Source organism: Miscanthus floridulus, chromosome 16 (assembly GCF_019320115.1).
Source record: "Miscanthus floridulus cultivar M001 chromosome 16, ASM1932011v1, whole genome shotgun sequence".
Classification (NCBI taxonomy): Eukaryota; Viridiplantae; Streptophyta; class Magnoliopsida; order Poales; family Poaceae; genus Miscanthus; species Miscanthus floridulus.
In genome coordinates this window covers 100,790,566-100,808,187 of record NC_089595.1, presented here as the reverse complement: position 1 = coordinate 100,808,187, position 17,622 = coordinate 100,790,566, and the positions used below count along the sequence as shown (strand labels likewise).

Genomic DNA, 17,622 nt, shown 5'->3' with positions numbered 1-17,622 from the left:
CAGCTTCATGCCGATCCGCTTCTCTATGTCGGCCCTGCAGAAGTGCAGATGCTGGACGCGGACACCACCATCGCCGTCTTGAGAAGCCCCGATCGAGAGGAAGGCCATTGGAACGGGGCTGTTCTTGGACTGCGCCGGGAGCCGACCCACGACGGTGCGCTGCTTCTTGACGGCGCCGGCGTCCGTGTCCGCCGAGCTATAAGAAACCCCAAGCTGATGCCCTCCTCGATATCTCCCTGTTCGCTACCACCACGCGCAAATCCTCTTCCTTTTGTCCATCTCCTCTCTCTCGATCTCAGGCGAGGGCCGTGAGGTTGCCTAGGTCAAGGCCGCAGCTGCCGCGGCTAGTTGCGCCTTTTCCGTTCGTGCCTGGGAGCAAGACGCCGGGTGTCGAGGAGCGACCACCACTGCGATGTCCTTGCTGAGCCAAAGACGACGAACCCTGAAGCTATGCGCCCTGGTCGACCGCCGTCCATCATCGCCATGCCGAGGGCGCTTCGCCGATCGGCAGCGGGAACAAAGCCACATCGCATGTCGCACGGGAACCCGCGGTGTTCAGCTCTCCCTCTCCTCCGTCCCTCGGCATCGCCTGCTCGATCCAGACGTCGCGGCCCTGCCCCTTCTTTGCTCGCTTCCTCGCCACAACGTCAGCCTCATCGATCTACAACACGTCGTTCCGTGGTGGAATATAATCAAGCGAAATAGCAATGCACGGAACCGAAGAGGGAAAAAACGACTACAGTTGTATCTCCACACCATATTTGCGCCAGTCTCAACCGCGTGCGCAACAGACGGCTGCAGAATTGCCGTAGCCGAGCCACTTTAGGATTATTCGTAGGTTGGACAAAAAAAATTTAGTGGCAATAAATTCTGCCTCTTTAGTATTAGGTATAGATATAGATAGATATTTATTTTTTATTTTCATTCTTTTCTATTGTAAAGGTATTCATCAGAAAGACAGAAACTACAACCCGTCAAACCCCTTACATGCATCGGCAAGTTGTGCAAATACTTTCCTCTATTGCAAAGGTATTCATCAGAAAGACAGAAACTACAACCACCATATGAAAGAAGACGCGTTCAACTTTTCTCTGGCAGGGGCCAACAACCCCTACCTACATGCATCCCAACTCCACCATTTTCAAGCATCAAATGTGCCCCAACCTCCTAATGATTGCCTTACTAAAAAAGTTTAATCTGATTGCTGTGTCCTTACTGGCCCAAGAACGTTGAGACTCGTTCTCCGTGCTGCTGTTCCTCCTCCACGATCTCCCTTTGGCTTCAAGTTTCAGAAACCCTTACAACGATGTCTCTCCCGCAGAGCAGCGTGTTGCTTATGCCGTTCAGATCCTTCTCTCCAAGCCGATAGATTGTGGTGAAGGATTTTGAAACTTTCACAATCAGGTGCGCTTGTTGTTGCTTTATTTTACTCCCGACGTGGCTTCTGCATTGGCATTTGGTCTTGGCCACGTTCAGAAGAACAGAATCCCCTTCGACAAGCTTTGACCTGTAAGATACATTACATGCCTACAGTTGTTCTCCGATGGAGGTCTCGCTGATTGATTGGAAATGTTTAGCTTAAATCATGGCGCATTTCGTAATTTCGATTGATCAATTCGCAGCATGTTGACATTCTGAAAGCCTCCGAAGCCTGAAACATTCCCCCGGCCCCGAGCCTTCCTTGACCAATCTCTGAACCTTTCACAGGAAAACCACGACGATGATGGAGTCGGGAGAGATCAAGATGCGGTTTGGCCGGTGCCCATACTGCCGGACCATGATCTACCAGAACCCTGAAGCGGTCATCTTCTTCTGCAGCAAATGCCACACCCCGATCAGAGGTGCCACGTACTGTAATTTAATCCCTGAAAACATTGGGTTTTTTTAACCATTTTGTGTGCCTGATCAGATGTGTGCTGCTTTCTTGCTTCTCTGCATCTGCAGGAAAGAACCCTGTGCCGACGGAACAAATCGACCAGGCCCTGAGCAGGCTTGAGATCCTCTCGGTGGACACTGCGTCGGTGTGTTCCGATGAACTCGATGCCTGTCACAGCAAGCTTGCTCCGGGTGTCGACATCGACGGCGATCAGCCTCCGTTATTCCACCAGGACATTATTGCACCTCCGCGTTCCTCCTCGCCGGCACCAGATGGAGGATTCGGTTCAGTACGGCGGCGTCATTGTCTTAACAATGGCGCAAATAGTGGTCCTCGATGTGACGATGGCTTCGTTGACTCAAATGATCAGGATAGGCTCCGGCCGTTCTCCCGACGAACGAGGCGCCCGTCGGGCTCTGACTCTGATTCCAGCGTTCTGCGTTATGGCATGCTGATGACAACGGATTCGGAGGCCGAGGAAGGGTTCTCTTCGCCGAGGAACGCGTGCGAGCGGCAGCTCCGCCGCCGCCGGAGATCGCTCCTGGGATCGCAAGCGTTCGAGACATCGATCGCCTCGTCTGGACAGGAGCCCTATGGCGTCGTCGCGCCGTCGCCTCTGCGGGACCCGGCGTTCAACAACGAGATGGTCAACGCGCTGGACAACCTCCGAGGCCTGATCGCCGCTATCGAGCCGGCGTCAAGCAGTAGGAGAGCGTCTGCGCCGCACGACGCCCATTTGTTCCGCCGGCTGGAGTCGCAGATCGCGCGGGCGTTGCACGTCGATGGGCGCGGTCACCTCCGGAACTCGAGCAGCACCGGCTCCTCGTCGTCGTCCTCCGGCGGCTACCGCAGCGAACGGCGGAAGAACCACTGCCGCCCTGTCTTGGGCGGCGCGCCGTTCCTAGTCTGCGGCAGCTGCTCCGAGCTGCTGCAGGCGCCGGCGACGACGGGGCTGCCACGTGGAAAGGTCGTCAGGCTGCGGTGCGGCGGGTGCGAGGACATGCTTGAGATGACGGCGGTGACCGCGGGTGCCGGTGGCTCGGCGCCGCACAAGACGACTCGGGCGGACCCCGGCAGTTGCAACAGCGGCGCGTGTGGGGACGGTGCGCGTGCGCAGCAGCTGCCGCCACAGCCGCTGCACCGCGCGTTGGGGTACAGTTCACCGAGCCCGCTTCTGCAGAGCCGGCGCTACTGACCGATTTGGAGGGGTTTTCACTTTTTTTGCTTTTTCCCAGCATTGATATTTTGGCGCTAAAGGTTCTTATATCGTATATACTTTGTTGCACAGTATCTTAAATGACTTGTAGTTTGAAGATTTATGTAACGGTCGCGTATCTATCAATAAGTATTGAAATTAGACTTTGTACCGTTACTAAGCACACAAATAATACACATACTTCCAACTCTTATAAGCACGGCACATGAGAGGCACAAGGGTAGTGTGTGAAGTAAAAAATAATATACGGAAGAACCGTTTGCTTTCTAACAGTACGGTACAAATATAGATATAGACTAGCATACATGTACATATTTTACAACGAGACATACATTTTATTACGTGGTCGCATATATAGAGCTAGCTATCATGTTGGGTTTGGCTCAACTTTATTTTAATTAAATCTTAGTTCATGTAATAAATTAACTACACAGGTGCAGCAAGGCTTTTTGCTCCTGGTTGGAAAACCCCTTTAGTCCTGGTTTTCCAACCGGGAGCACCAATCCGGGACTAAAGGTACCCTCCTTTAGTCCCGGCTTGACGCCCGAGACTAAAGGTAGTCCCGGTTGGAAATACCACCCGGGAGTAAAGGGGGCCTCCAGGCCTGGCCAGGGACCGTCACGGGGCAGGACCTTTAGTCCCGGTTGGAAACACCACCAACCGGGACTAAATGTCCCTTTTTTTTTTCCTTTTTCTGGTTTCTATTTTGGTTTCTTTTTTCATTTAATGATTAGTTTTGATATTAAAATACATTTTCGAATACGCTGCTAATAGTAATATATATGTGTACTTCGCATGCGTAAGTTTTTGTTCGAACTTTGTACATAAATAACAAACGAATATACGCGTACATGCATATATATATGATGATCATATATATACACACGTTATTTTATGTACATATAATATGTGCATACATATATATATATATATTACAAATGTTTGATATATAAATTGTTTATGTCCTTAGCAATTCACTCCTCCAGATTTGGCATCCACGTTTTGTTCGGGTCATTGTAGAACTCGCCGTTGGGGTTGCTGACCTGGTCATTTAGAAATCCTGGTATAGTCTCTCGAATTGCTTTAAGTTGGTCAAGTCGTATGGCTCTTTTCCTCAACAATTCAGTCTTCAATAAAAGTTAAAGAAAAAAGTATTAATATATATATATATATATATATATATATATATATATATATATATATATGTATGTATGTGTATTGCTCATGTAATTACTTATACAAATGAGAGCAATAAAGAAATTGTAAATATATGATCGAAATAATATAAAGGAAAAAGTATTTATATACGTACTTTGAGTTGCTCTTCAAGAGTTCTCTTTGAGGACGCTATGATGAACTCACAAACATAGTATCCGCAGTAGTTGTTACCCTGCTCCTACCTTAGAACCCACTTTTACGACAAAAAAACCAATTAGGGTGAATTGAAATCATCATATGGTGTTAATTGAATATAAATGTGTAGTTATAGTACTTACTTTATGTGCGATTACACCCAGTGACGCTTTGCAATGTTTTATTTTTTGTTCCTCAATGACCCTTTTCCAAACCCTGCTCCCAATAAAATAAAAAAATAATTTAACCTTTAATAATTGTTGAGAGATCGGCGCCATTATATATATATATATATATATATATATATATATATATATATATATATATGTTGTTATAGAGAAACTAAATTAATTACCCTTGTATAATATCTATCATGTCTTGATACTCCGTTTGCGGTTTTCTCAACGAGTCTAAGATTTTCAATCTACTATTGGCCATATCGATGACCATCAATATCCAGTGATGGCTGCATAAATATATAAATATATATATATATATATATATATATATATATATATATATATATATATATATATATATATGTGTGTGTGTGTGTGTGTGTGTGTGTGTGTGTGTGTGTGAGAGAGAGAGAGAGAGAGAGATAACTAGCTAGTAAGGAAATGTTGATGTCCCATATATATGATCGACATTAATTACTTATAATAACACTCACTTGAAGTTGTAGGGGAAGAGTATTTCCTTCTTGTCGCGTTGGTTCACTAAGAAATTCATGAGATTTCTCTCAGGTTGAGGCTTATAATCCTTGGGGGGGGTTAGGGTGTTTGTATACGACATATGGATCAACGAACCCAACATCATTATCCTTTCTCTTTCTAAGTTATGTCATCTCATACCTGCATACATGAAAATTGTGAATATATATATTGTGAATATATAATAAAGAAATTGTGAATATGGTAGAAAATAATCACACTTACAGACAATAGTAGCTAATGAGACTTTTGTCGAGAGAGTCCAGGTGGCATAGTTGGTGTAATTCTACAAGCTCGACATAGATAATGCCATTGTCACGGAAGTAATGGTGGTTTCTAATTCCGATAGAAAGATAGATTTGTCCCGCATCAGACGCCGACATGTACCACCCGTTGAGCAAGTACATTTGCGTACACAGTTCACCTAATTTCTCTGGGTTGTATAGACTCTGGCCTGGTACAAATTTCTTGTAAGGATCCACTTCCAGAGCAGATGGTCCTTCAACGAGCACTTCGGCAAGGTTTAAACCAGTGTCCTCATAAAACCGAAGAAACGACTCATAGCTGTCTACCTCCTCCACTAAGTTTAAGTTTGAACCATATTCGTTAGGAACGACAAGGGGGGATTGATTGTTGCGATTGTTGTCCGAGTTGTGCAACACCTTTCCCTACTCTCTTCTTTTTTTTGCGCTGCCTCATATGACTTGGTGAGAGAGCAGTCATAGTCCGATATCGGTTGTTTCACGGCGCTCTTAAGAGAATCCCGTTTTTTTTGTTCCAACTTCTTTCTTAGCTGATCTAGAGGTAGGAAAAAGTATGATGGCTCCGGGTTCTCCCTCGCTCGTCGTGCCTGTTTTGCACCTTCAAAGAAATCTGTCACTTCTTTTTGTACTGCATCCTTTAATTCTTGTTCACTTTTCTCATAAGATAGTTTTTGGGGAATAACTGGATGAGTATTTGCTTTCTGCTTCTTTGCCGGCGAGCAGGGCAACGGCTTTGTTTGCGGGGCGGACCTCTTAGGGGCTGGCTTCCTTGGAGGCGGGGGAGGCGTTGGAGACCGCCTTGGAGGCAGTGTAGACTTTGGAGGTGGCGGAGGCATTGGAGACCTCGGCGGAGGAGTTATGGACTTCCTTGGAGGCGGCGGAGGAGTTGGAGATGGTGGGGATGCAGCAGTGCCTTCGAAGGCGTCATCATTGCCCTGAGCACTATGATGGTTGGGAGAAGCAACAACTGGACTTTGGTTGGCGGAGGCCCTACTTTGTGAGTACAAAAAATAATGAGATATAAGTAAATGCTTATTATTAGTCATGCCCAAAGAAAATTATCAAAAAATTGTTTTGTTAACTTTTGTCCGCACCTAATGTCTGCTGGCGGTGGAGCAGACGCCCTAGGGATAATGATGTAGCGCTTGCGCCATAGTATATATGCCTTCTCTGCTTTTCCTAGAGTCTTCTCTCCATCACCTCCAAGAATGTCAAGAGCTAGATCCTCATAACCTTTGCTCACTTTATCCACTGCGACCCTAGCATATCCAGGTTGCATTGGTGCCCCATGGATTCTTGATATCTTGGTAGGGTCTGGAGGAGTAAAAACACCGACAGCGACCTTGATTGTGTCATTCCCCCTTAGAACATGTAGCTCAATTGATGTCATTGGAGTAGTGACATCATCCACGGGGAAGCGCAGCGCTGCGTCATCTTGCTTTAGCAGCTCAGTGGAAGCGCAGCTGCTTTTCAACTGACCAGGGGGGCTAATATTAACATTCATTCTTGGCTCTGATGCCTGCCTCTGGGCACTCATTGCTATCTGCACTTGCTTTCTGATTTCTTCCTGCATTCTTGCTTCCATTGCTTTTTCTCGCTCCTTTGCTTCAAGCACCATTTCCTCCAATATTGTCACCCACGCTGCTTGCTCCTCCTTGCTTCTCTAGTGGCTTCGGTAGGTTTCCCTGTCATTAGGGAAACCATGAACCCATGGAGTGTTGTGTCCTAAGCCTCTGGTTCGGCCAGTGTATTCAGCAGTCCTAATGGCATACGTCAGCTCATCCTTCTCTCTATTGGGCTTGAACACACCAATCTCTTTAGCTTCTATAGCAAAAGCCAATCGACGTGCTACTGTTTTGAGTTTTTGCCCATACACTGCCAGACCGGTCTATGGGTCGAGTCTTCCCCCATGACCGAAAAACCAATTCTTCGAGCGTGGGGGCCACTTGGCTGATTCTGGTTCGATCCCCTTGGCAATAATGTCCGCTTCCATTTTTTGCCACTTCGGAATGGCAGTATCGTAGCCACCTGATCCCATGTCATGGTGGTATACCTTTTTTCGAGCATTCTCTTGGTTCCTTCTCACCCATGCCTCACCCTCTACTGATGTCTTGTACTCTACGAAATCATTCCAATAGGTCCTCTGTTTCAAGATCGGGCCCGTAGCAGTATTGAAATTCGGTGTTTCGTTCTTCTTGATGTATGTGTTGTATAGGTGTTTCTTCCAAGTCTGGAATTGTGTGGCCATCTTCTTCATAGCCCACGATCAAACTAGCTTCTTCAATTCATCATCGTTGATATCATCATAATCATCCACTTGCAACGTGAAATGGGCAAGGATATCATTCCAGATCAAATTCTTGTCAACATCAGAGACAAAACTAACATTAGGCTCGTTGATCTTTTTCTTCCATTCACAGATACTAATCGAAATTCATTCCCTTACAAGGTACCCACAGTGTTCCACGAATTTCCTTTTATGTGGACCAAGTGGTTCGCCTGTCTCGATGTTGAATTCTAATATTATGTACCAGCCCTCTAGTGGTTTCTTCGGTCCTCAAACATTTTTGCTCTTCGCCGTTGTGGTCGCCGATCCAGAGGGCTACATATAAAAAAAATAATAAATAAATATCTTTTGTACATAGAAATATATACAATATTCACATATAATATATATTTAGTATATATACCTCGCCTGTATTTTCTTGCAAAACATTTTCTTGCTCATTTTCAAGAGCTAGGTATTGACTTCCGTCATCAACATCCTGCTCACCAGCATTGGCAATAATATTCATCATTTCTTCCTCCATGTTGTCTCTCGGGGCAGCCATATCTAACAAATTTAACAAAATTTAAGTCACATATATAAACAAGTCATATATATATACAATAAGTCTTATACAAATTTATCTAAGTCACATATATATAAACAATTCATATATGTAAACAAGTCATATATATAAACAATTCATATATGTAAACAATCATATATGTCAACAAGTCATATATGTAAACAAGTCATATATGTAAACAAGTCATATAAACAAGTCATATATATAAATAAGTCATATATGTAAACAAGTCATATAAACGACGAATTCGCCCTAGCGAGAACGACAATTCGCTCTAGCGAGAACGACAGGGTGAATTCATCGTTCTCGCTAGGGCGAATTCGTCGTTCTCGCTAGGGTGAATTGTCGTTCTTGCTAGGGCGAATCGTCGTTCTCGCTAGGGCGAATCGTCGTTCTCGCTAGGGTATACAACAACGGGGCGGCGTTGCTCCGCATATACAACAACGGGGCGGCGTTGCTCCACATATACAACAACGGGGCGACGTTGCTCCACATACAACACAATGAGGCGGCATTGCTCCGCATACAACACAACGAGGCGGCGTTGCTCCACATACAACACAACGAGGCGGCGTTGCTCCGCATACAACACAACGAAGCGGCGTTGCTCCGCATACAACACAACGGGGCGACGTTGCTCCGCATACAACACAACGAGGCGGCGTTGCTCCGCATACAACACAACGAGGCGGCATTGCTCCGCATACAACACAACGACGCGGCGTTGCTCCGCATACAACACAATGACGCGGCGTTGCTCCGCATACAACACAACGAAGCAGCGTTGCTCCGCATACAACACAATGATAGCATTGCTCCACATACAGCACAACGAGGTGTTCCTCTGCATATATCACATACAAACACATATCGACATACGTAGGGGTCGACGGTGACGATCGACGTACGTAGGGGTCGGCGGTGATGGGCGTCCGGAGGCAGTGATGATGAGGCGGCGAGGGGCGTGGCCGGCGGCCGAGGCTCCTCCTCCTCCCTTCTCCTTCCTCCTCCCTTCTCCTTCTTCCTTCTCCCTTCTCCTTCTCCTCCCTTCTCCTTCTTCCTTTTCCCTTCTCTCCTCCACCTCCCTTCTCTCCTCTACTGCCTGCTCCTCCTCTCCTCCAATCCGACAGTTCAGGGGGCAGGGCACCAGTCCAGCGGCGAGGACGGCCGCGGTGGAGCGAGGCCAGGGTGGGGACGGCCGCGGTGGAGCGGGGACAGGCTGGGGTGGTCGGGGGGCGGCGCGTCGGCGAGCGCGCTTAGTCGAGGCGTGCGACATCGGGGAGGAGGAAGAAGAGGGGCCGGGGCGGGCGCAGAGGCTATATAAGGGAGAGGACCTTTAGTCCCGGTTGCCACCACCAGCCGGGACTAAAGGCCCTTTAGTCCCGGGCCCTGTTAACGCCCAGGACTAAAGGTCACACCTTTAGTCCCGGCTGGTGGTGGCGCTCGGGACTAAAGGTTTTTGGCGGGCAGCCAAACTGCAGTTTCGCTGCCCGCCAATTCATTAGGATTTTAATATATTTCTTTTTACACATATGATAAAAGGATAGTTAATTGCATAGAAAATTAAATAAAAGACATAAAAATATTTAAAAAAATATAGATTGTATTTTGCTTTATTGCACACAGGAAAATTATGTGACCTAAAGTTTTAATTTTTTAACAAGTTTTAAAACACAATATAGTGTTTAAATTACTATTTCAATAATGCAAAAATATAGTGTTTAATTAAATTTAGAAAAACTCTTGTGTTTCGACTGGAAATTTGTTTTCACATCATTTGAACGTGACATAATCCCACCATCAAACATAAATTTGTTTTCACATCATTTCAATGTGACATAATCCCAACATCAAACATAAATTTGTTTTCACATCATTTCAACGTGACATAATTCAACATCAAACATAAATTCACAATTATTACATAATATCTCTAATACACACTATTGAACATCAATATATATATCAAGCGGGCATAGTAATGAACTTCTTCTTGACGTATGTCCCTTGGTTATGATCGCGCCGTAACCATGGAGTGTCCTCATCGTTTAGCTGGATGCTAGGGTCTTTGTTCACTGTGAAGGGTGAAATTTGGTCATCCTTTTCATAATCTTCTGACATGTCTGACTTGTCTTCGATTCCGACGATGTTTCTTTTTCTTGAAAGAACTATGTGGTGCTTTGGCTCATCATTGATTGGGTGGTTGTTGTTTTTCCCTCTCTTCAGTTTTGTAGACATGTCCTTGACATAGAACACCTGAGTCACATCCTTCACAAGGACAAATGGTTCGCCTTTATACCCAATATTGTTTAGGTCCACTGTTGTCATTCCATACTGGTTATCGACTGCTACGCTGCCTCCAATCGTCTTTACCCACTGGCACTTGAACAAAGGTACCTTAAAATGAGATGCATAGTCTAGTTCCCATATCTCCTCTATGCGGCCATAGTATGTTTGCTTGTTCCCACTAGGGTCGGTGGCATCTATGCGGACACCACTGTTCTGGTTGGTGCTCCTTTTATCTTGTGCTACTGTGTAAAATGTATTCCCATTTATCTCGTACCCTTTGTATGTGAGGATATGCCACGATGGCTGCCTAGCCAACAAATACAGCTCCTCATCAATACTCTCATCACCCTGACATTCTTTTCGCAACCAGTCACTAAAAGTTTCCATGTGCTGACGCATAATCTATGCTTTAGACTTCCCTGAGAACTCAGATCGGAGGAGGTTCTTGTGTGTCTCGATATACGGATCTACCAAGGAGGAGTTCTGTAAAACTATGTAGTGTGCTTTATTGAAATAATCATCACCCTTACCAATATATGTTTTCTTCCCTAGTGTCCCCTTTCCACTTAGTCTCCCCTCGTGTCATGATTCAGGAACACCAATCGGGTTAATATCGGGAATGAAGTCAACACAGAACTCAATGACCTCCTCTGTTCCATAGCCCTTGGCGATGCTTCCTTCTGGCTGAGCACGGTTGTGAACATATTTCTTCAGGATTCCCATAAACCTCTCAAAGGGGAACATGTTGTGTAGGAACACAAGACCGAGAATAGTAATCTCCTTGACCAGATGAACTAGGAGGTGTGTCATGATATCAAAGAAGGAAGGAGGGAACACCAACTCAAAGCTGACAAGACATTGAACCACATCATTCTATAGTTTCGCTAGATTCGTTGGATCGATTGCCTTCTGAGAAATTGCATTGAGGAATGCACATAGCTTCACGGTGGCTAGACGTACATTTGGCGGTAGAATTCCTCTTAATGCAACTGGAAGCAATTGAGTCATGAGCATGTGGCAGTCATGGGACTTTAAGTGTCCAAATTTCTTCTCTGGTACATTTATTATACCCTTTATATTCGAGGAGAATCCAGACGGTACCTTAATGCTATCTAGGCATTCAAACAAGCTGTCCTTCTCTTCTTTGCTAAGAGTATAGCTGGCAGGACTTAAGTACTGGCGTCCATCTTCTGTCTTCTCTGGATGCAGGTTGTCTTATTCTTTCAAACACCGCTGGTCCTGTCGTGCTTCAATTGTGTCCTTAGGCTTTCCATACACGCCCATGAAGCCTAACAGGTTCACACAAAGATTCTTCGTCAGGTGCATCACGTCGATCACGTTGTGGACCTCTAGAACTTACCAATAGGGTAGCTCCCAAAATATGGACTTCTTCTTCCACATGGGTGCATGACCGTTGGCGTCTTTCGAAATAGGTTGGCTGCCAGGTCCCTCTCTAAATATTACTTTCATATCATTGACCATATCGAGGACGTCCTCACCAGTTCGGTTGCGAGGCTTGGTCTGGTGGTCTGCCTTACCTTTAAAATGCTTGCCTTTCTTTCTTACGGGGTAATTTGCAGGAAGAAATCGTCGATGCCCAAGGTACATGACCTTGCGACACCTTTTCAAGAATATACCTTTCATGTCACGAAACAGTGCGTGCATGCATTATATCCCTTGTTTGATTGTCCTGAAAGATTACTTAGAGCTGGCCAATCATTGATTGTTATAAACAACAATGCTCGCAGGTCAAAGTGCTCCTGCTTGTGCTCATCCCACACGCGTACACCTGGCTTATTCCACAAAAGTAGAAGTTCTTCAACTAGTGGCCTCAGGTACACATCGATGTCGTTGCTAGGTTGCTTTGGGCCTTGGATGAGCACCGGCATCATAATAAATTTACGCTTCATGCATAACCAGGGAGAAAGGTTGTAGATACATAGAGTAACAGGCCAAGTGCTGTGACTACTGCTCTGCTCCCCGAAAGGATTCATACCATCCGTACTTAAAGCAAACCTTAAGTTTCTTGCATCACTTGCAAACTCGGGGAATTCTCTATCGATTGCTCTCCATTGGGACCCATCAGCAGGGTGTCTCAACATATTGTCTACCTTACGGTCTTCTTTGTACCATCACAACAACTTTGCATGGTCTCTATTTCTAAAAAGATGTTTCAAGCGTGGTATTATAGGAGCATACCACATAACCTTGGCAGGGATTTTCTTCTTGGGACGTTCGCCCTCAACATCACCAGGGTCATCTCGCCTAATCTTATACCGTGATGCATGACATACAGGGCATGCATCCAACTTCTCATACTCCATGCCACGGTAGAGGATGTAGTCATTAGGACATGCATGTATCTTCTGGATTTCTAATCCTAAAGGGCAAACTACCTATTTTACTTCGTACGTAGTGCTGGGCAATTCGTTATCCTTCGGAAGCATCTTCTTTTGGATTTTTAGTAACTTCGCGAATCCCTTGTCAGATACACCATTCTTTTCCTTCCATTGTAGCAATTCCAATGTGGTACCTAACTTTTTCTGCCCCGCATTACAAGTTGGGTATAGCAATTTCTTGTGATCCTCTAGCATGCGGTCGAACTTGATCTTCTCCTTTTCACTTTCGCATTCTCTTTGTGCGTCACGAATGGCCTAACCAAGATCATCAGCGGGCTCCTCCTCTGCCCCCACCTCTTCTTCAGCGGGCTTCTCCTTTGCCCCCACTTCTTCTTCAGCTTCCACCATTGCAGTATCATTGAAGGCACCATATTCAGCAAAAATGTCATCATCGCCCCATTGTTCTTCTTCACCTTCTTTCATTACAACTCTAGTTTCTCCGTGCTTCATCCAACAAATATAGTTTGGCATGAAACCCGACTTGAACAAGTGTGAATGAAGAGTCTTTGAGTTAGCATATTCCATCGTATTCTTACATACGGCACATGGGCAGCACATGAAACCATCGTGTTTGTTTGCCTCGGCCGCATGTAACAAAGAATGCACGCCGTCAATGAACTCTTGGGAGCGACGATCAGCATTGTACATCCAATGCCGACTCATCTACATTACATGACATGAATACCGTATTAAAACCTAGAACATAATTAGTTAATTATATGACATGCATACCACCACAAAAGCTATAAATTTAAGAAAGCCTCGCTACAATGTAGACAATCCCAACTACCACTAAAAATGCTAAAGCTAAAATGCACTTCAGCAGCACAAGGATTTCGCGACCAATCCCAACTAAAACAGACAGATCCCCCGTTTGTTCAACATCTTTGGGCTTCTTTGGCTGGATCACTGCCTCATTAGCCGCCATATCTGCCTGTTGTGCAAGATATTTTTGCATGAGTTCAACATACTCTTCCTCCCAGTAGAAGCCTAAACATCCAGTGCCATCCCACTGAAATTAAAACAGAAAATTAGAACTTTAATCATAACCATCGTGAAAATAGGTATAAACTAACCATAGTCATTAAACACGATAAAATAACTCACATTGCGATCCGGACACTTGTAGAAAATGTGACCCTTATTGGGACCCTCCTTCACTCGGTACTCCATCACAATCTTCGTCTCATCACAACACTTGCCGTATGCAATGAGTGAGGCCCGGCCTAAGTCACTTTGGAAACCCATGAGAGGCCGAGGACCCGGAAGCAGTTGCCATCTACTCTCTATACTTATTTTTTAATACACTATAAATTTCTCATTTTATAAACAAATAAAATTAAAAAAAACTCTAAAATTCTCTATATCTCTAAACAATGAAGTGTGCTATGCATGCTACAAATGAACGGTGAATACTAGTTTTTAATAGCTACTTTAACCTTCCTTCATGTAAATATGCAAGCTTGAAGTGATTTTGAGCTCAAATTGCTTACAAATGAAAAAAACCACAATAAAGAACCATATATATATATAGTGAACAAAATGAGATAAGACAATGGTGAAACATGAGAGTATGAAGTTGGTAACCTTTAGAACCAAAGAATCGACGGAGGAATCGAAGAAATCGATGGAGGAATCGAAGAATGGATGGGGAAAGAGCAAGAACACTGCTTAAATTTGAACTTAAGCTCTCGGGCGGGCTCGGGGAGGAAGAAGACGGCCAGCAGGATTTATAGCTCAAAAACATGTTTCAATAAATAACCATCCGTACTAGTTGACCTTGCTTACGTGATCACCTCGGCGAGCATTTCTCCACCGGACGGCACCGTACTTGGTCAAGGAAGAGCTCCGATTCTACGAGGAAGGGAACACGGTCTTCCACGACCGTTGCCGCTCTCCCTCGTAGAATCAAAGCCCCTCCTTGATGTCCGTTACCGCTCGGCAGAGAACATGCTCGTCGAGCTAAACATGGTCCACAAGTTCAACTAGTACGAATTTTCTATAATTTTCTAACTATTTTCTAAGTTTTTCATTTCATAAAAAGTTAAAATAAAATGTTTAGTCGTGGAGTCCATAGAAATGATCATATTTTGACCTAGCAACGCATTGTCAATTGTCATTGCGTTGCATTGCACCCCGGACCGGACTTCGGACAATAAAATACTATGGTCGATCGATGCCGTTCTTTGTCATACAGTCGCACGACGACGGCCGACGAACCCGTTCAACCACCAAATCTATCAGGCCCGGCTGTTCGGACGTATCATCAAAAGAGAACGGATTTGCTTCATATTGCACGGCCTTGCATTGCATCTGTCATACCAGTCGGAGGCACTAGTCCCCGGTGTGCTTCAAACCTCTATTGGTATACCGAGACGCAGCAGTTGGAAACCCATGAGAGGCCGAGGACCCAGAAGCAGTTGCCATCTACTCTCTATACTCATTTTTAATACACTATAAATTTCTTATTTTATAAACAAATAAAATTAAAAAAACTCTAAAATTCTCTATATCTCTAAACAATGAAGTGTGCTATGCATGCTACAAATGAACGGTGAATACTAGTTTTTAATAGCTACTTTAACCTTCCTTCATGTAAATATGCAAGCTTGAAGTGATTTTGAGCTCAAATTGCTTACAAATGAAAAAAACCACAATAAAGAACCATATATATATAGTGAACAAAATGAGATAAGACAATGGTGAAATATAAGAGTATAAAGTTGGTAACCTTTAAAACCGAAGAATCGACGGAGGAATCGAAGAAATCGACGGAGAAATCGAAGAATGGATGGAGAAAGAGCAAGAACACTGCTTAAATTTGAACTGAAGCTCTCGGGCGGGCTCGGGGAGGAAGAAGACGGACAGCAGGATTTAAAGGGGGACCTTTAGTCCCGGTTGGTGGATCCAACCGGGACTAAAGGTCACTTTCCAGTCCCAGGCTACGCCACTAGCCGGGACAAGAGCTTTACTCCCGGTTGGAGCCACAAACCGGGAGTAAAATTCGACCTTTAGTCCCGGTTGGTGGCTCCAACCAGGACTAAAGGTCCCCTGCCACAACGGCCTCGCGCAGGAGCCGTTGGGCAGGGACCTTTAGTCCCGGTTGGAGCCACCAACCGGGACTAAAGGTCTCTCTAGTCCCAGGCGCGATATTTCCTAGGACTAGAGCCTGGTTTGGCCCTTGGATCAAAGGTCTGTTATCTACTAGTGCTAGAATAAAAGATTAATCTTGTATGTAAAATTAATTGTAGATTGACATAATTTAAATAGGTGGCTATTGTTTATATTTGTTGTAAGGTTAAGAAGAAAGGTAAAAAGGTTAGCCACACGTATGTGTCAAGTCGTGATGCTTATAGGCCTAGGTTTAGCCGACTAGGCTATGATATGACTACATAACTGATACGGCGCCAGTGAAGGTTCGATGACTCCAAATTGGATGAGAGATGACGAACTAAGAGATAAAAAAAGAGATGTGAGTAAAGGACGACCGTAAGAGCGAGAAGTGTCAAAAATGACAAAAGAAGAGAGATGGAGTGAGGAATGAAAGGGAGGGAAAAGAGAGGTAGCAAGTGACGGCAGTGAAAACATAAATGGTTGAAGTGAGCGATGAAAGAAGAGAGATGAGAGTGAGACATAACGGATCGAGATGTAAAAGAATTTTTTTACTTTAATATTATATATAGATAGATAATAACAAAAACAAAAAAAGAATGTTGTATTATATTTTTTTTGGAAAATTTTCCACATCTTTGCATCTCGTTGATCCATTTTGCTTTCCTTGTGGTGCTAGATGGATCGGTAACACTCCTTATAGGACCTCGCTGTGTCGCCAGCTCGCTCTACGCGCTGCGCGCCTCCGCTCGCGGGACAGACCCTGCCCGTGTCGCCCGCTCGCTCTGCGTGCTGTGCATCCTAGCTCGCGGAACAAACCACACCCTCGCCCGTGCCATCCCCGCACGTGCCGCGTGCCCCCGTCCGGACTTGCACCTCCCATCGCAGCCGCGCTCCGTCCTCCTACCGTGGCCCCTGCCGAGGTCCGTGCCGCCGCCGAGGTCCACACCGGCGACCTCCGCGCCACTCCGTGGCATCGAGCTCCACGCCGCATCGAACTCCGCGTCGATGAGCCTCCATTTTTGTGCAAGCAACAAGTATATGTTGCGCTTGAAAGCGCATGTTGTACATCTGTTTCAAGTGTTTCAGATGTTTCAGAGGTATGTTGGTTTTATATGGATGTTGCAAAAGTAGATCGAGATGTTGCATATGTTGCAATGGTTGTACATATATGTTGCAAGCTTTTGTTCTCAATATTTCATTTGTTTTTTTAGTCGTATGTTGCAAGTGTGTTTATCTAGATGTTGCATATGTTTCACACATATGTTGCAAGCTTTAGTTCATAATGTTTTATCTGTTTTTTAGACGTACGTTGCAAGTGTGTTTATCTGGATGTTGCATATGTTTCACACATATGTTGCAAGTGTTTTGTCTGGATGTGGCTTATGTTTTACAATGGTTTTTAAGTGTTTTTTTAATGTTTTTTATAAATGTTTCAGATGCATGTTTTAAGTGTTTCATTTGCCTTTAGATATATGTTGCAAGTGTTGCATCTAGATGTTGTTTATGTTTTACAATGGTTTTCAAATGTCTTTTTAATGTATTTTTCA

At 44.8% G+C, this 17,622-nt stretch overlaps 1 pseudogene; it reads left to right on the top strand.

Moving 5' to 3' along the window:
* The first annotated feature begins 1,303 nt into the window (after positions 1-1,303).
* On the top strand, positions 1,304-3,125 carry LOC136509898 (uncharacterized; annotated as a pseudogene).
* Positions 3,126-17,622: the final 14,497 nt, after the last annotated feature.